This window comes from Mobula hypostoma, chromosome 3 (assembly GCF_963921235.1).
Source record: "Mobula hypostoma chromosome 3, sMobHyp1.1, whole genome shotgun sequence".
NCBI classification, from domain to species: Eukaryota; Metazoa; Chordata; class Chondrichthyes; order Myliobatiformes; family Myliobatidae; genus Mobula; species Mobula hypostoma.
The window spans coordinates 37,123,297-37,143,489 of NC_086099.1; the positions used below are offsets into that span (position 1 = coordinate 37,123,297).

Consider the following 20,193-nt stretch of genomic DNA (forward strand, 5'->3'; position numbering starts at 1 on the left):
ATATTGTAGACCTTTTGAAATGAATGCTATCATTGTATTTCCCTTCCTTACCACCAACTCAAGCTACAAGTTAACCTTTAGAGAATTCTGCACAGAAATCCGAAGTTTCTTTGCAATTCTGTTTTTGAATTTTCTCATTTAGTAAATAATCTATGCCTTTATTCCTTCTCCCAAAGTGCATGACCATATACAATATATTTCTTCTGCTATTTCTTTTCTCATTCTCTCAAACAGTCCACTTCCTTCTGAAGACTCCCTGCTTCCTCAACACTACCAACCCCTCCACCTTTCTTCATTTCATCTGCAAACTTGGCCACAAAGCCATTAATTCCATCACCAAATCATTGACATATTTCAAGAAAAGAAATGGTCCCAATAATAACTCATGCAGAACACCACTAGTCACTGGCATCCAACCAGAAAAGGCCCCCTTTATTCCCATTCTTTCCCTTCTACCAATCAGCCAATGTCCTATCCATGCTGGTGTCTTTCGTATAATACCATGGGCTCTTATCTGGTTAAGCAGGCTCATGTGTGGCACATTGTGAAAGGCCTTCTGAAAGTCCAATGAAACATCCACTGACTCTCTTTTGTCTCTCCTACCGATTATTTTCACGAAGAATTGTAACAGATTTGTTAGGCAGATGTCCCCTTATGGAAACTATTCTGCCTTTGGCCGCCTTTTTCATGGGCTTTCAAATACCCCTGAAAACTCATCCTTAATAATGAACTCCAACATCTTCCCAACCACTGAAGTCAGGCTAACTGGCCTATAATTTCCTTTCTTCTGCCTCTTTCCCTTTTAAAGAGTGGAGTGACATTTCAATTTTTCAGTATTCCAGAACCATTCCATAATCTAATAATTCTTGAAAGATCATTAGTAGTGCCTCCACAATCTCTTCAGCTCCTCTTTCAGAACTCTGGGGTGATAGCCCATCTAGTCCAGGTGACTAATCTAGCTTCAGACTTTTCAGTTTCCCAAGCGCCTTCTATACCATGTCTTGACAAGTTGTATCTCCATCTGGTATGGGAGCAGCTGAGGACTGGTCCAGAAGTCCCTACAAAGGACTGTGCAAATGGCTAAGAGCAGTCATTCTCAACGGGGGCCATATGGCCCCCCCTTGGGGGCCCTGGCACATTTGAAGGGGGCCACCAACTGAAAACTGAGAAGGGGAGCCCCAAGGGTTAATGGGGGCCCTGGTAACTGAACAATGAATTACCCAAGCAGCAACTTTCATTGGAGTCAATAGTTTCCCTCCCATTCATAATATCTTTCCAACACACCGTTTGAATTCGGCGCGCCTGTTAAATTCATTGCTTAAGCTCCTCCCACACAGCCTCACTTCAGAGTCAGTCGCGAATCAGACTGCACCGGGTCAACATATTCAATCAAGGGTTCTCACATCCATTATCGCCATTCTTCATTCTCCGAAGATCAGCATGTCTTGCTAGGCCTTTTTTTAGCCTAGTAACTTTAAAGTATATGTGTTTGGATATATTATACATTAAGGTAGGTTGTGAAAAGTGTTTATTACTGCATATGAAGTCACCGAAAAAAATCCCTGGCTCTGGGTGTCAGCACTTTTTGTCAGTAATGTATCTGTATTTTGTCTGCTTATTATTTTCAGAAATAATTCTACCCATGAGTTCCTTGCCAAAAAAAGTGTCGTCAGTATTCAGTGGAATACTTATCATATAGTTTCATCGCATCTCTGCAAAACCCATCTTTGCCTATGCGTTTGAACTGCATGACTACATTGTCAAAGCAATGAAGCCAAGCAAATTTAAAAAACATTTGGATCCCTGGCATCCAGAGAAGGATAAACACTTAGATTTCTTCAAAATCCTTCAAGATAATTTTGAGAGAAGGCCAATGCCGAAACAAATGCTTAATCAAACATCACAGAAATTAGAACGGTCTTGTTGCATCATACAAAATTAGAAAACTAATTGCTAAAACTGGAAATGCTCACAACATTGGTGAGTTGCTTATCCTGCCTTCAGTGTCCATAATAATACCCAATGTCCTGAATTTGAGTGCCAAAGAAACAATTCAGACAACTCCTTTGAGTAATTCTACTGTTGTCAGAAGAGTCGATGAGGTGGCATGGGACATGGAAGAGGGATTGGTCAGTTCATTACAATCCAAGAAATTCTCTTTACAATTAGACAAAACTACTTTGCAAGATAACAATGCTCTTCTTATGGCTTATGTGAGATTCTGGAACAGAAATGAACTGATGGAAGAGATGTTTGCCAGGAGGATTAAAACGGATACTAAGGGACTGTCTATTTTTGAAGAAGTCAAAGGTTACTTAAGTGAGAACAATATTCCAATGGAGAATATAATTGTTTGTACAACTGATGGTGCCACTTCTATGGTTGGTCGATGCAGAGGATTCATGGCCCATCTAAAAAGTTACACCTTCTGTCTTTACTATTCATTGTGACATTCACAGGGAGCACCTAATAGCTAAAAACTTAGGAGGACGTCTCAATCTTTCGCTTTCAGTTGTCATAAAGGCTGTAAACTTCATCAAATCCCATGCCCTTCTGGATTGTCTTTTCCGGCAGCTGTGTGAAGAAAATGATGAAGACTTCCAGATGCTGCTGCTGCTACATACCGAGATGAGGTGGCTTTCCAAGGGAAACTGTCTTCAACGTTTTGTTACACTCTGGGACACAACAGTTTCCTTCATGTCTGATAAAGAGCATGGAGAAAGGCTTGTTGATGCTAAGGTTGACATGTTTTATCTGGCAGATATCTTTCAGAAACTTAATTTGTTAAACAAGACCTTACAGGGGAAAAACAGTAACCTCGTAGATTGTAAGGAAGCCATTGTTTCTTTTCTTAAGAAACTCAAAGTCTATTGCCACAATATTGGACGTTGGGAATTTTTACAATTTCCAAACCTGAAGACGATCTCAGAGGCACCGAAGGACGATGACCTTACCATTTACGTGAAACATCTCAATCAGGTACACAAGGATATGCAAAAAGATTTAATGACCTGTTAAACCTCAGTATCCTGGATTGGAGTTTGAATCGATTTGAATTACAACTCACCCAAGCTGAGGCAGAAATTCAAGAGATTTTGATTCACCTTCAGAGTGATATAATGGCACGTCGTCAGTTCAGTCCGTTTCAAAAAGATTTGTGGATCAAGAGTGATCTGCCAAATAAATTTACAACACTTTGGGAAAAAGCCCAAAGATTTTTTATTGCCTTTCCCTCAACATATATGGTTGAGAGTGGATTCTGCAAGGTAGTTTCCTTAACAAAATCCAGGAACAGAAATGATATCGCAACAAGAGGTGACCTCCGACTGTCATTGTCTAATTTGGAGCCCGATATCATAAAACTTGCAGAAAAGCACCATGCTCAAGGATCACATTAGGCCTGATAGATGTTTAATTTTATACAGTCTTTTCCCAAGTTTTGTCCAGTATGTCTGAATGTTCAAGTTTTCTTGGTGTTCAATAATAAATGATTGTCTGTCTATCTGTTTGTGTTGTATCCCTGTTTGAAAGGGGGGCTCTGGAACCAGAGAAGAGCGCCTAAGGGGGCTGTGCCCAAAAACGGTTGAGAATCACTGGCTAAGAAGATCATCCATTGCCTAGCCTTCATCAACTTTCCTGGTAATTTTCATGGAAAAACTCCACTGCCACTCAATGTCAGTAAGACGAAAGAGCTGATTGTGGACTTCAGGAAGGGTAAGATGATGAAGAAACACATACCAATCCTCAGAGGGATCAAAAGTGGAGAGAGTCAGCAGTTTCAAGTTCCTGGGTGTCAAGATCTGAGGATCTAACCTGGTCCCAACATATCAATGCAGTTATAAAGAAGGTACAAACACTACTACTATTTATTGGGAGTTTGAAGATTTCTGGTATGTCAACAAAAACACTCAAAAACTTCTATAGATGTACAGTGGAGAGTATCCTGACAGACTGCATCATTGTCTAGTTTGAGGGCGGGGCAACTGCACAGGACCAAAAGAGGCTGCAGAGGGTTGTTAATTTATTTGGCTCCATCTTGCGTACTAGCCTACAAATTACCCAGGACATCTTCAAGTAGCGGTGTCTCAGAAAGGCCGCATCATTATTAAGGACTCCCAGCACCCAGGCATGCCCTTTTCTCATTGTTAACATCAGGTAGGAGATACAGAAGCCTGAAGGCACACATCCAGCAATTCAGGAACAGCTTCTTCCCCTCTGCCATCCGATTCCCAAGTGTACATTGAACCGATGAACAGTACCTCACCTTTTTAATATGTGTATTATTTCTGTTTTTGTACAATTTTTAAGCTATCAATATACATTTATTGTAATTGATCTACTTATTTTTACTTTTTTTCCCTCTCTATTTTATGTATTGCATTGAACAGCTGCTACCAAATTAACAAATTTCATGACACATGATAATAAACCTGATTCGGATTCTCTACAAATGGGTCAGACAGAACCTGCCACCTACAAAAGCATGTTGATTATCCTTAATCAGTCCCTGTCTATCCAAATACTTATATATCCGGTCCCTTGGAATACTTCCCCATAAATTACCTTCTACTGATGTCAGGCTCACCAGTCTAATTTCTCAGCTTACTCTTAGAATCTTTCTTAAATAACAGAACAGCCTTAGCTGTCCTCCAATCCTCCTGCACTGCACCCATGGCCAAGAACACTAAATATCTCTGCCAGAGTCACACAGGTTCTGCACCAGCCTCCTACAAGCTCCAAGAGATCACTATGTTAGGCCCTGGGGACTTGTCCACCCTAATTTACAGCAAATCTGTTATCTGCATACAATTCCTGACCTCACTGCTGTTTTCCCTCATTTCTGTAGACTCCATGTCAATCTCCCAAGTAAGAACAGATGCAAAAAAATCAATTAATAGTTTCCCCCATCTCATTTGGCTCAACGCATAAATGACCATTCTGACCTGCAAGAGCACCAACTTTATCCCTTGCTATCCTTTTGCTCTTATTGTATCTGTAGAAGCCCTTGGGATTCTCCTTCACCTCAACTGCAACAGCAACTTCATGCCTTCTTTCAGCTCTCTTGATTTCCTTTTCAAGTATTTTCTTGAATTTCTTATGTAGCTTGGGGAAAAGTACACATTCAGGACAAAGACTTTTTCAGGTTTTAATTCCTTTACCTGTTTTAGATGTTTAAGTGCCAGAAGAGGGTCGTGAAACAAAACAAACGAATTTACAACCAGTTCTTGCTGGTACAATCTCAGTTTAACTTTCGATCCACACCCTCGTGTATGGACAGAATTGTGTATGCAGTATAAAAAAATACCAGAACTAATACGGTAGTGGCAATCCTGAAGGAACACAATACAAACATTAGAATCCCACCCACCCTGCATCTTATACATAACAGCAAATACATCTCATCTAAGACATACACACGTGCTGAACTTCCAAATAGAGACTAAACATTCACCTTGTGGTTGCATGCACAATCAGTCCTGATACAATAAAGTTAGGCAAAAGGTACACTTTGGCACAACTTTGATAAGCTATTGCCTGGTAGTTAAATTACAGGAGGACTGACCTACTTGGCTGGTGAGGAACTTTGCCCAAGCCACGCAATCCAGCATTGAGTCATTTACTCCAGAAAATCTAAAGCATCTGCATGCAAAACATGTCAAATTACTGATATTCTCGATTCGCCAACAAGAATAAACGAATTCACATGGATATTGTCAATTAATGCTCACATTTCCTCACCATGCCCAGGACACTCTGGGAGGAACCCAATTCTAACGCCCTAACAGCATCTTCAGCAGAAAACAAAATGGTCTCCCCACTACCCCACATGTGCGTAACCATCACCATCTCCCTTAAAGGCACAGACAACTATTCTAGCATTACCCAGATGGATACCCAAGTACATTTTTAACAGTACTGAATAAGATCCGATGGCCACCCAGTTACACTTGTACCCCTCAAGTATTTCAATTGCTCCTTTCTGCCAATACCTGCTATGCACCTCCATCTTCCGTTTAACCAGGGCCTTAATATCTAATGAAAACCAATATTCCCTAAACCTATTATCCTTACCTTTTATTCTGACAGGAACATACAAACCTTGTTCTCTCAAAATTTCACTTCTGAAGGCCATCCACTTATCAAGCACACCTTTCCCAGAAAACAACCTGTCCCAATCCATATTTGCCAGATCCTTTCTAATATCATCAAAATTGACCTTTCTCTAATTTAAAATCGCAATCCAAAGAGCAGAGTTATCCTTTTCCATAATTATCTTGAATAATGGATCTAAAATGTTCACTTATACATACTCCAGTCACCTGCTCTGTCTCATTCCCTAATAGGAGATCCAGAATTGCAAACTAATTATATAGTTTGAGAAAACTTCCCTGAACATCCTTGACAGATTCTATCTCATCTAACTTGAAAAGGACATTTACAGTATGAGAATCCCAGACAATATGTGGAAAGTTAAAATGACCTGCTATCACAGCCTTATGCTCCTGGTATCTGTCTGCAACCCCTCTGCAGATTTGCTCCTCTAAATCCTGCTGATTATTGGGTTGGCACTAGTATAATTCCATTAACATAGTCATCCCTTTCTTCTTCCTCAGTTCCAGCCATATAGCTTCAGTAGACAAAGCTCTCCAGTCTGTTCCATGTGAGCACTACTGTGACATTTTCCTTGATTAGTAATTGCAGCACATCCCATTTGTCATAAAGGGGCACTGGTGGCAGACCCAAATGCAAGACCGACACTGAGGTACTCGGAACAGGACTTGACGAGAGAACTGGGTTAGGGATGTGAATGGATGCAGACTTTGAGCTGGGACATGAACACAGACTAGGGCTAGGACATTGGCTAGGCAAGCAGGATCGGAACTGGGAACTAGGAGCCTGGGCTTGGACTCCAAGCCAGAGACTGGACAAGGATCCAGAACCTGGGTCTTGACTCAGGCTCAGACCCCAGAACTAGGCAAAGACATGACGCGGCTACAGGACTGGATATGGCTTGGGTTTCTTCGAGCATTAGGTATGGACTCCGAGTCAGAGACTGGGCAAGGACATAGAACCTGGGTCTTGACTCAGGCTCAGACTCCGACTCCAAAACTAGACACAAACATAATATGACTACAGGACTGGACATGGATCCCCTGCACAGGACAAGGACGCAAAGCCTTTACTTGGACAAGAACACAGAGCCTTGGTCAAGGGAGACAGGAATGCAGAGACATGAACTTGAGAGGACAGGAACACAGAGACATGGACTTGAGAGGACAGGAACACAGAGACATGGACTTGAGGACAGGAACACAGACATGGAACACAGACCCAGGACCCCTCCTTGGGAACAGGACTTGGGGCCAGGGCTCTACACAGAGTCAGTACCTCTCAGAGGGAGCAGGACCTAGGGCCAGGACTCATACACAGAACACAGAGAGGCAGATCCCAACCCAAGGTAGCCACAAACAGCCAGACCTACCTAGCAAAGGTGTGGACACAGAGACAGTTCCCAACACAAGGTAGCAGCAAACAACAAGACCTACCTAGCAAAGACATGGACACAGAAACAGTTCCCAAAACTAGGTAGCAACAAACAGCCAGACCTACCTAGCAAAGGCATGGATACAGAGAGACAGTTCCAAACAACAACAGACAATTTCTTATCCTGACACAGCAAGGCTCCAGCAGTTGAACTTGACAGTGGTGCAGGCAAAGATGCAAGGCAAGAGAGGGAATTCAGACAGAAGGCTTTGACATGAACAACCCAGCAACTGAAGCTGAACCAAGGAGCTATTTATGTAGCCAGCCCAAAATGTGAATCAGCTGCCTCAATTAGAGCACCCAACAGAAAAAGGGAAAACCAGAAAACCTGGAATAAGGAACAATGGACCGGACTGTGAACCGGAATCCAGACTTCATGGACCGGACCATGACACCATTTAATCCCTCCCACTCTATTACATCTAAAACAAAAGAGACCTGGAATATTGAGCTGCTAGTCCTGCCCCTTCTGTAACCAAGTCTCACTAATAACTACAATCTCATAATTCCACATTCCGATCCATGTTCTAAGCTCATCTATCTTTCCTACAATAGTTCTTGCATTGAAATATACACAACTCAGAGCATCCACCATACTCAATCTTTTGATTCCTGACTTTGTATGTATGTAGGCTTAACAGCATCTTTCTCCACAACTGTCTGTTCTGTTTCCCATCCCCTTGCAACTTTAATTTAAGCCCCAATGTGTAGCTCTAGCAAACTTTCCTGCAAGGATATTAGTTCCTCTCCAGTTCAGGTGAAAACTATCCTATCTGTACAGGTTCCACCTTCCCTAAAAAAGAGTCCAGTGATCCATTCTTTAAAAGCCCTCTTTACCCTCTTCTAAATTGAGCAGTACTTTGAAACAGATGAAACAACCAATTGCAATGGGTGGGAAAGCATATGGTTTGCTTAAAAGTTTAATTGTTCCAACCAACCCAGCCGAAATCAGCTTTGCTGATATTATAAGCGTAATGCAGGAACATTTAGATCCAAAACCATTGTTGGTTGCAGAATATTTTAGGTTTCATAAATGGAATCAGAAAGAAGTGGAGTTCATTTCAGCTTACATTGATTGAAGAAATTGTCCAAGCATTTTCAGTTCAGTGAAAGGCAAAATAATGCATTGAGAGACCATTTAGTTTGTGTAATCTTACAAGAGAGGAGTCAGGCAAGGTTGTGTCTTTTCGCCAGACTTATTCAACCTGTATAGTGAAAATATCTTGAGAATTTTCACTATACAGGTTGAATAAGTCTGGCGAAAGACATCAAAAGATTCACAATTGGAGGCCATAATATAAATAGCATCAGATATGTTGATGATATCGTACTAATAGCTGACTCAGAAACAAAACTTCAAGAACTACTCACTATAGTGGCAGCAGAAAGTAATCGCAGAAGCCTCTCAGTCAACACCAAGAAGACAGAAAGCATGGTCATCTCCAGAAAGACAAACATCCCACAATATGTGATCAAGATCGGAAATAGAAACATCAAACAAGTCAACAAATTCAAATATCTTGTCAGCGTAATAACAAGTAATAGCAGGTGCGACACAGATATCAAATACAAATAGCAATGGCAAAAGAAGCTTTCCAAAAAATGAAGACCATATTAACAGACAGAAAGATGAGCACGTACACTAAAAACAGAATACTGCAGTGCTACATTTATTCTATCCTGACTTATGGAAGTGAATGCTGGACCGTTTCTCCAGCAATGGAAAAGAGACTAGAAGCGGCTGAATAATGGCTCTACAGGAGAATGTTAAAAATATCATGGACCACACACACATCAAATGAAGTTCTCAGAAGAGCCCAAGCAGTTCGATCACTCATACCAACAATAAGAGAAAGACAACTCAGATTCCTAGGACACATCATGTGGAAAGATGAACTCGAAAAACTCATACTCTCTGGAAAGATTGAGGGGAGTAAACCTAGAGGAAGACCTCGGCTTATGTACATCAAAAGCATAGCCAGGTGGCTACACATTGAGGAAATGGAAGTCATCCAAAAAACGAAGGATAGATCTATATGGAAAACCATGGTCACCAAAGTCCGCACTGGAAATGGTACCTAGACAGACAGCAGACAATCTTACAAGAAAGCATGAGAATATGGTCACTAACTGAAGCAGATCTGACATTTAAAAGAGCAGAAGAAATCACTGTATTAATGGAAACAGCATATAAGGATACAATTGTGTTGCAGACAGGAATGAAAGAGAGTTTGAACAAAATTGCAATGTCCAAACAGAAACTGGCCTGGCTGAACAAATTGTGTTACTGTTATTGCAGGAGCTCATATACACTAGACCAATACAGTTTTAAAGAGGAAACTTGCAGAAAATGCAACAAAGTAGGAACCAAACAAAGAACTTGCTGGGCAGACAAAAATAAATGGACTGCAAAGGGAAGAGAAGATATAAAGTCAAGTTGCAGTTTCAAAAAGAGCACTATAATCTGCATGCTGTTGATGAAGAATCTCATGGCGATGAGAGTGATACAAAACTGGTTAGTCTTGAAATTTACAATAGACAAGCAATATGGCTTACAACAGAAGTGAATAACAAATTAATTAAAATGGAAATGGGCACTGGCTCAGCTGTTTCAGCCATTCCATAAAATGAGTTTGAACAGCATTTCAAGAATATTGAACTGAAGCCTGCAGATAGCCAACTAAGAACATACTGGAGAAAGGATAGCTCCTGTCGAATGATATTTGTAACAGTGAAGTGCAACAATCAACAAGCCACATTGGGCTTGTATGTGATAAAAAACAAATGGGCCATTGTTATAGAGCTGTGATTGGTTGAGTCAATTCCTCCGTCTCCGCCGCATCTGCTCTCAGGATGAGGCTTTTCATTCTAGGACGAGGGAATTGTCTTCATTTTTTAAAGAAAGGGGCTTCCCTTCCTCCACTATCAACTCTGCTCTTAAACGCATCTCCCCCATTTCACGTACATCTGCTCTCACTCCATCCTCCCACCACCCCACTAGGAATAGGGTTCCCCTGGTCCTCACCTACCACCCCACTAGCCTCCGGGTCCAACATATTATTCTCTGTAACTTCCGCCACCTCCAACGGGATCCCACCACTAAGCACATCTTTCCCTCCCCCCCCCCCTGCATTCCGCAGGGATCGCTCCCTACACAACTCCCTTGTCCATTCGTACCCCCCATCCCTCCCCACTGATCTCCCTCCTGGCACTTATCCGTGTAAGCGGAACAAGTGCTACACATGCCCTTACACTTCCTCCCTTACCACCATTCAGGGCCCCAAACAGTCCTTCCAGGTGAGGCATCACTTCACCTGTGAGTCGACTGGGGTGATATACTGCGTCCGGTGCTCCCGATGTGGCCTTTTATATATTGGTGAGACCCGACGCAGACTGGGAGACCGCTTTGCTGAACATCTACGCTCTGTCCGCCAGAGAAAGCAGGATCTCCCAGTGGCCACACATTTTAATTCCACATCCCATTCCCATTCTGACATGTCTATCCACGGCCTCCTCTACTGTAAAGATGAAGCCACACTCAGGTTGGAGGAACAACACCTTATATTCCGTCTGGGTAGCCTCCAACCTGATGGCATGAACATCGACTTCTCTAACTTCCGCTAGGCCCCACCTCCCCCTCGTACCCCATCTGTTACTCATTTTTATGCACACATTCTTTCTCTCACTCTCCTTTTTCTTCCTCTGTCCCTCTGAATATACCTCTTGCCCATCCTCTGGGTCAACCCCCCCCCTTGTCTTTCTTCCCGGACCTCCTGTCCCATGATCCTCTCGTATCCCCTTTTGCCTATCACCTGTCCAGCTCTCGGCTCTATCCCTCCCCCTCCTGTCTTCTCCTATCATTTTGGATCTCCCACTCCCCCTCCAACTTTCAAATCCCTTACTCACTCTTCCTTCAGTTAGTCCTGACGAAGGGTCTCGGCCTGAAATATCGACTGCGCCTCTTCCTATAGATGCTGCTTGGCCTGCTGCGTTCACCAGCAACTTTGATGTATGTTGCTTGAATTTCCAGCATCTGCAGAATTCCTGTTGTTTACATCAAGACGCCATTATGATCCACATCATCCAGCTAATTCTGGTTGTGATGCCTTGCCTGATGGTATAGTCGTAGTTATGAGCAATGGAAGTGAACATCCCTTGTCCTTTGCATTACATTCTCTTATCATTGCAGAGAAACAGTAAGCACAGATTGATAGAGCTGAGTTGAGTCTGGGTTGGGGTGTAAAAATGTTCTAACCGTATATGTATGGGAGAGGTTTTCCTTCATTACTGATCACAATTACTAGTGTTCATTTTCAATCCACAGAAGGGTGTTCCGTTAACAGCAGCACAAATGCAGAGATGGGCTCTGTTTCTTGGAGGACACAATTACTAGGTCATAGTCAAGAAGACAACTAATCATGGAAATGATAATGGTTTGTTCCATTTACCCTTGGAAAAGGAAATATCTGAAAAAATTACAAAAGCGGACATTACATTTGATGTATTTTCCCTAATGCAAATTGAAAGTCTCCCTGTTAGAGCAGACATCATAAGACCATAAAACCATAAGACAAAGGAGCAGAAGTCGGCTATTCGGCCCATCGAGTCTGCTCCGCCATTTTATCATGAGCTGATCCATTCTCCCATTTAGTCCCACTCCCCCGCCTTCTCACCATAATCTTTGATGCCCTGGCTACTCACCAAAGGGTACTGATCCAAAACTGATCCAAAGGGAAAGCAGAAATGACCCCACACTGTCTCAGGTCTAAGTAACAACCCAAAATGGCTGGAACATGAAGCAGAAGTTGCAGTTCCCCGATTCTTACTTGCGCTGGGATGAACTTGCGCTTCATGGGGGTTGCCTTAGGTGGGATTGAGAGTTGTTGTATCATCCAATGCTCTGAAATGCCCTGACAGAGGATTCACGTGGATTTTGCCAGACTGTTCATGAGCACAAATTTCTTGGTAGCAGTGGATGCAGCTACTAAGTGGCCACACGTGTTCCCAATAGCCTCTACTACAACCTCACACACTGGTGATGTGTTGAGAAGTTTCTTCTCAATGACTGGTGTTCCAGTACACTTAGTTAGTGACAATGGTCCACAGTTTATTGTGGAACAGCTTCAATCATTTTCCAAATGAATGGAATAAGACATATTACATCAGCACTGTACTATCCTGCTACAGGCGGTTTAGTGAAAATGGTTTGTCCGGAATCTAAAGAATGCACTGTGAGCAACGTCAGTAGAACACACTACACTAAATCAGAAGTCATCAATTTCCTCTTTACATATCTCAATGCAGCACACTCCACAAACAATAACTTGCCAGCTATGCTGTTCATGGTTTATCCCTTGCATTCACACTTGGATCTCCTCAAACCCATTCCCAGAAAGATTATGCAGGACAAACAGCTGAGCCAATTGAGTGCTCCTCAGACAAGAACATTCAATATTTCATTCATGGACAACCTGTCCTGGCGAAGGATTATAGATGTGATAAAAAAGTGGGTACTTGAAAGGATTAAGAACAGAACTGGACCACTCTCCTCACTCTCCTACACAGTGGAGATTGTGTCTGATGTCATCTGGAGACAACATACTGATCAGTTGAAGAGCACAGTGTTAATTGTTAGAGAAGAAAGGTGTACAGAGATGTCGGTACCACTTCCTGCAACCGCAGGGTCAAATCCTACAAGCACCAGGGAGGAGGCCACAGTGCTGATATTGTTTCACAGCCACAAGTCTCACCTGCCAAGCAGAGTGACATTCCCTCTCCATCAGGAAAGATGTTATCCCACAAGAGTATGAAATCCTCCACAGCGAATAAACCTTTAGGCCTGAATGGGACAATTTTAAATTTACTACGCTATAGATATCGATATGGTAGTTTTATACACATTATTATGCTACCATGTCATATGTAAATGCCTTACTGAAAAATAAGAAAAGAAAAACGCAGTAGACCAGTATTGTGGCTTCCTGTGTTTTTCTTTCAATCAGTTTCTGGAGTTACAAAACAAAAGATGATCACTTCATTTCATGTTATATGTCAATGATTTAGATAATGGGATTGTTGGCTTTCTGGCCAAGATTGTGGATGATACGAAGATAGGTGGGGCAGCAGATAGTGCTGAGGAAACAGGGAGTCTGCAGAAAGACTGAGGAGAATGGGCAAAGAAATGGCAGTTGCAATATAGCGTAAGGAAATGTACAACCATGCACTTTGGTAGAAGGAATAAAGGCATAGACTATTTTCTAAACCAGATAAAATTCAGAAAACTGAGGTGCAGGGGGACTTTGGAGTCCTTGTGCCCAGTTCCCTGAAGTTTAGTCTGTGATAAGGCAAGCAAGTACAATGTTTGCATTCATTTCAAGAGGATTAGAAAATAGAAGCTAAGATGTCATATGAAGTATTGATCAGACTGCACTTGGAGTACTGTCAGCAGTTTTGAGTCCATTTTCTAAGAAAAGATGAGCTGGCATTGGAGAAGGTCCAGAAGAGATTCACAAGGATGACCCTGGGAATTAGAGGGTTAATGTATGAGGAGTGTTTGATGGCTCTGAACCTGTACTTGCTGCAGTTTAAAAGAATGAGTAAGGATGCAATTGAAACCTTTTAGAGAGAATGCAGAGGAAATTTACCAGAATGCTGCCTGGATTAGAGAGCAAATCTTATGAGAAATGTTTGAGTGACCGAGGGCTTTTCTTTTTTGGGCGAAGGAAGATGGGAAGTGACTTTATCGAGGTTTATAAGATGATAAAAATCTTCAATTGAGTAGACACCCAGAGACATTTTCCCAGGCAGAAATGGCTGATACAAGAGGACATAATTTTAAGGTGATAGGAGGCAAGTACAGCGGGGATGACAAAGGTAAGCTTTTGATGACGAGAATGGTGGGTGTGTGGAATGGCTTGCCGGGGTAATGGTAAAAGCAGATGCATTAGCGACATTTAAGAGATTCTTGGAAAGGCACTGTGATGATAGAAAAATAGAGAGTAATGCAGAAGGGAAGGGTTAGATTAACCTTGGAGTAGGTCAAAAGGTTGGCACAACATTGTGGGTCAGAGGGCCTGTAGTGTGATGTTATATGCCGTGGTTTAATGTAAGTGTGATAGTTTCTCCTGCTTCATTTCTGAGTGAGACTCTGTCACAGAGTCATACAGCACAACAACAGACCCTTCTCCCCATGCTCATCATGAAGGCTATCACTTTTGCCTGCATGAAGCCTGTATCCCTCTACTTTCCTATCTAAGTACCTGTCCCACTGTGTTTTAAATTTTGCAATTGTACCTGTCTGTTGCTTTTCCTCCAACAGCTAGCTCCATAAAACCAACAGCCCATGTGAAAAATACAGAAATCTCACATGTCATTTCTATATATCCTCCTATTCTGTGGACTATCTTTCAACCCATTATACTCCTTTCCAATATAAATTTTACCTACTGCAAAGTGGTGTCAATGAACATCTGTCTTAGTAATTTTTAGATGCACTTCTCAGGGCCTTGTTTCATGTTGCATCTAAACTTCATTCAAATTCTGTGGATCTAGAAATAGCCAGTGATATTTCTTCCACAGGATATCACCAATTAGGCAGCTGACAAAACTATCGGGAGCTGCTATGATAGGTCTAACATTTTTTTTTTCTGAAATAAGATCAGGTGGAAGTTTGTGCACCAAAAAGGGAGACAGCAGGGTGGACCTCACACAGAAAGGGAGACGGCAGCACAGATTGTGCAGGATGATTTGCAAGCAAACTGGACGCAGCGAAGAGTCCCTGTACCAAGAACTACATTTAGTGGCTTCAGGGTGATGCCGGAAGAGTAGGATGTGTGGGAGTGGATCGAGCAGTCAGAAGAGGTGTGGAGCGACAAGCCTGCACAACAGGTTGGGTGAAGCATGAACAGGTGCAGGAGGCAGAAAGAACAAAGTTTGATGCAGAATTTTTGAGCGACAGGGACATGCACAGAAGCCACAGGCTGATTCCCACTGGATCTGGTAAGTTGGGTCCAAACCCGGCGGAGTGGAGCTCTAGCGGATCTGAAAGGGAGATGGCAGGATGTGGTTTAAACGGACCAGTAAAGGAATAAACAGGCTGGAGCTTATGCAGACCTAAAAGAGAGAAAGCAGGTTTGGACAAACCAGGTAGGCAGAATCACAAATGCACTGGACAGAGCGAAGAGGGTGAGCGAGGGAGAATAAGCTGTTATGCAGGTGGACCAGGAAGTCTGAGGAGGTACATGGTGTTAAGCTGAGCGATCAGGCTGGGTGAAATATGGACGGGCTGAGGATGCAAAGCGAAGCGAGTGTAACCCACAATAGATACAGAGATGGCGGGCAGCGTAGTTTCCAAGCAGATTTGGCAGAGTAAGTATGGACTCGGCAGAGTGGGGCTCAAGCAGACCTGAAGGGGGTAAAATAGGATAGCATTGAAACAGACCAGAAACAGAGAAGGCCAAATGGAGGTCAAGAAGACTGAAGGATTGGGGCGAGGCTCAGGTAAACTGCAAAGGAATAGGGCAGGATATTGCTCAGGTGGAAGCGAGAAGCCTGAGCGGACTGCGTGGATCTGAAAGGTATAGGGTAGGGTGGAGCTTAGGCAGATCAGGAAGGAGCTCAAGTGAATCTGAATGGGATAGGACGTGGTACCACTGAAGTGGACTAGAAAGATATAGAGTAGGGTATATGTCAAACAGACCTGAAAGATGATGCTTTTGCAGACTGTTGTAATGTGAGCATTATTAAAAGTAAGTTAATACTAATTAGGATAATGGGGGGGTTTTACTTCCGTTCTTTTTACTTCCGGTGGGCTTTGTTATAGTGTGCCTGCCATGCCGTACGGATTGTGAAGGCCTCTGCATATATATAACGGTTTTGAAGTTCGACATAAAGTTGTTTCTTTGGCATGAAATTGTCAAGTGTGCCTTTTTCAAAGTAGAAGTTACTACATATTTTTGGCGACGAGGTGAACTGGTTTTGTGGACGTGTCGGCACGTTTCGAACGGGAGCAGCAGCACCGGTAAGAGGCCTCACGTTCAGATGGCTACGTTTGGAACTATTGTTGATTTTGTGGACGTGATGGAGGACTGGCCGGAGTATGAAGAAAGGTTGGGACACTTTTTCTGTGCTAATGGAATTACGGACGAGGCTAAGAAGCGCTCTATTCTCCTGAGTGTGTGTGGGGCGAAGACTTACAAGCTAATAAGAAATTTAGCCACACCGCAGAAACCGGGGGACATTCTATAAGAGGAACTGGTCAAGCTCGAGGGGAACCACTACAATCCGAAACCTTCTGTGATAGTCCAACAGTGTAAGTTTCACAGCCATTTCAGGAAGCCAGGTCAGTCTGTGGCCAATTTTGTGGCCGAGCTTCGGCAGCTGTCGGAGCATTGTGATTTCGGAGCGGTGTTGGATGACATGCTCCGTGATAGATTAGTCTGCAGCATTAATAATGATGACATACAACGCCGCCTGTTAGGGGAAACCCCACCACTGACTTTCAAGAAAGCCTTAGAGATTGCCCAAAGCATGGAGATGGCTGCTAATAATGTCAAGGATATCCAGAAAGGACATGGGGGGGTCGCAGTCAGCAGCAGTGCACCAAGTCAGGAGGGAGATCAGTAAACAGACAAAGTGGGTAGAATGTTTCCGATGTGGAGGGACGCACTATGCAAAGGATTGCAAATTCAAAGACACTGTCTGCCATACTTGTAGCAAAAAGGGACATTAAGTTAAAAAGTGCAGAAGTTCGAAGGGTAAGATTAAGCCTGGGCGGGGGAGAGCTCAACAGGCTCGGGCAGCCACACACCATCTAGAAGATGCAGATGAAGAGGCCACGTGTGCCTACAACATGTTTGCAGTGGAAACAGATGAGGAACCACCTGAACCGTATTATGCCACAGTCATTGTCAGGGGAAAGGACATTAAGTTTGAGATTGATTCAGGGGCTACTGCATCGGTCATTAGTGAGGAGACCTACAGGAGAACACGAGGGTCCAACCTGCCACCCATTAGCCCGTCAAAGCTCAAACTTAGGACCTATACGGGGCAGCCCATACCTCATTTAGGGGTGTTATATGTGGACATTTCAGCCGGGGGTCAGAAAGTTGAAGCCAGGCTAGTGATAGCTAAGGGCAGGGGGCCCAGTCTTTTGAGTCGCAATTGGCTTCGCAAAATCCAGCTAAACTGACATGAAATTAAGTATGCACACACGACGGAGAACATTCTGCAGCGGTACAGTGACGTTTTTCAGGACGAGCTAGGAACACTGAAGGGTGTGACAGTGAAACCCCATGTTGACCCTGAGGCTACACCAGGTTATTTTAAGCCAGGTCGGTGCCCCATGCCATGAAAGGCAAAGGCAAGGAGGAGCTGGAATGTTTACAGAGGCTGGGCATCATTGAGCCTGTCCAGTTTTCAAGGTGGGCAGCTCCCATTGTTCCGGTTTTGAAGGCAGACAAAACGGTGAGGATATGTGGGGATTATAATCTTACAGTGAATCAGGTCTCTAGGCTGGAGGAGTACCCATTGCCACGGGTGGATGACCTGTTTGTGACCCTGTCAGGGGGTAAGCTGTTCACAAAGCTGGACACGAGTCATACCTACCAACAGCTGCTGCTTGACGAGGATTCAAAGGAGTATGTCACAATTAATACGCACAAGGGATTATTCAAGTACAATTGCCTGGTGTTTGGAGAGGCATCCAGCCCTGCCATTTTCCAAAGGACAATGGACACCTTGCTGCAGGGGATTCCACACGTAGCAGTGTATCTTGATGATATTTTGATCAAGGGGGCTACGGAGCTGGAGCATCTGGCTAACTTAGAACGGGTGCTGAAGAGGCTCTCAAATGCAGGGTTGTGGTTGAAGCATGGAAAATGTGTGTTCCTGGCATTGAGTGTGACTTACCTCGGAAACAAGATCACAGCTGAGGGGTTTTGCCCTGTGGAAGACAAAGTGAGAGCTATTAAGGAAGACCCAAGCCCTAAGACCGTCACAGAACTCAGATCATTTTTGGGCATGGTGAATTATTATGGCAAGTTTCTTCCTGACCTCGCAAGGGTTTTGATCCCACTGTCTAAGCTGCTTCACCTTGACGCTGAGTGGCAGTGGGGTGAAGAGCAGGAGAAAGTTTTCAAGGAAGTGAAAGAACTCCTCCACTCAGTGAAGCTGCTTGTTCACTATGACCCAGACAAGGAGATCACCCTGGCATGCGATGCCTCGCCCTATGGAGACAGGGCAGTTCTCTCACATGTAATGGAGGACCATTCAGAGAAGCATATTGGCTTTGCTTCACATACCCTGACAGCTGCTGAGAAGGGATATTCACAGCTAGACAAAGAAGGTCTGGCCATTGTTTTTGCGGTCAAACGCTTTCATCAGTACCTTTATGGACGTGTATTTACAATTTATACGGACCATAAACCACTGATGAGCCTGTTCAGTGAGACTAGGTGCATCGCACAGCTGTCCTCAGCCAGGATACAGTGTTGGGTTCTTACATTGTCAGCCTACCGGTACACTATAGTGTACAGAGGGGGTGGGGATAATGCAAACGCCGATGCACTGAGTTGACTACCTTTAACTGAGACACCTGTTACTACATATGTGCCTCCAGAGACTGTGTTTTCATTGGAGAGGTTGTCAGAGACACCTGTAAAGGCGACCCAGATCAGGCAGTGGACAGAGAGGGACCCAGTCCTGTCCCAAGTCAAGACTTTTCTTTTACAAGGTTGGCCCAGAGTTATGGAAGGAGAGGTACTGAGGCCTTATGCCAAACGCAAGACAGAACTCAGTCTGCAGGATGGCTGCATTTTCTGGGGGGCGAGGGTCATTGTGCCTCCCCCTGGCCATTCACAGATTGTGGAGGAAGTTCATGAGGCTCACCCAGGAGCGTCTCAAATTAAAAGCCTTGCAGGATCCTACGTTTGGTGGCCAAGAATGGATCAGGATCTGGAGAACAAGGTAAAATCATGCACGCAATGTCAGACTAATCAGAATATGCCACCACCAGCTCCTTTGCATCCATGGGAGTGGCCAGACCACCCCTGGTCTAGGCTACATTTGGACTTTGCTGGCCCTTTTATGGGGCAGATGTTTCTTGTGATGGTAGATGCGCATTCTAAATGGATCGAAGCTCACGGCATGAGCAACATCACAGCCCCCTCAACCATAGACAAACTCAGACAAGTGTTTGCAGTCCACGGGCTGCCTAACACTCTGGTCACTGATAATGGCCCGACGTTCACTAGTGAACTGTTCAGTGAGTTCATGCAGCAGAATGGCATTCATCACATTCGGACGGCCCCTTTCCACCCAGCCTCAAATGGTTTGGCTGAGCGGTCTGTTGAGACAGTGAAGGAAGGCCTGAAGCGGATGACAAGGGACTCTCTTAGCTTTTGGCTTTCACGTTTCCTGTTTAAATACTGCCTTACACCACAGATTACGACTACCACTTTAGCACTCCAGCAGAGATGCAGATGGGGCGTAGGCCCACGTCAAGATTGGACCTGCTGCGCCCGGACGTGAAGGCTAAAGTGAGACAGGCTATGGTGGGAGCATGTCCACCAGTGACTTTGCCAGAGGGCGAGATGCTGGCAGAGGGGTCGGGGTCCCCTGAAGAGGATGGACATTCTCACGCAGACACAC

The 20,193-nt window shown here is 43.8% G+C and overlaps 1 pseudogene; it reads left to right on the forward strand.

The window, feature by feature from the left end:
- The first annotated feature begins 2,204 nt into the window (after nucleotides 1–2,204).
- LOC134343335 (uncharacterized) overlaps nucleotides 2,205–20,193 on the forward strand; it is a 64,648-nt pseudogene continuing 46,659 nt past the window's right edge.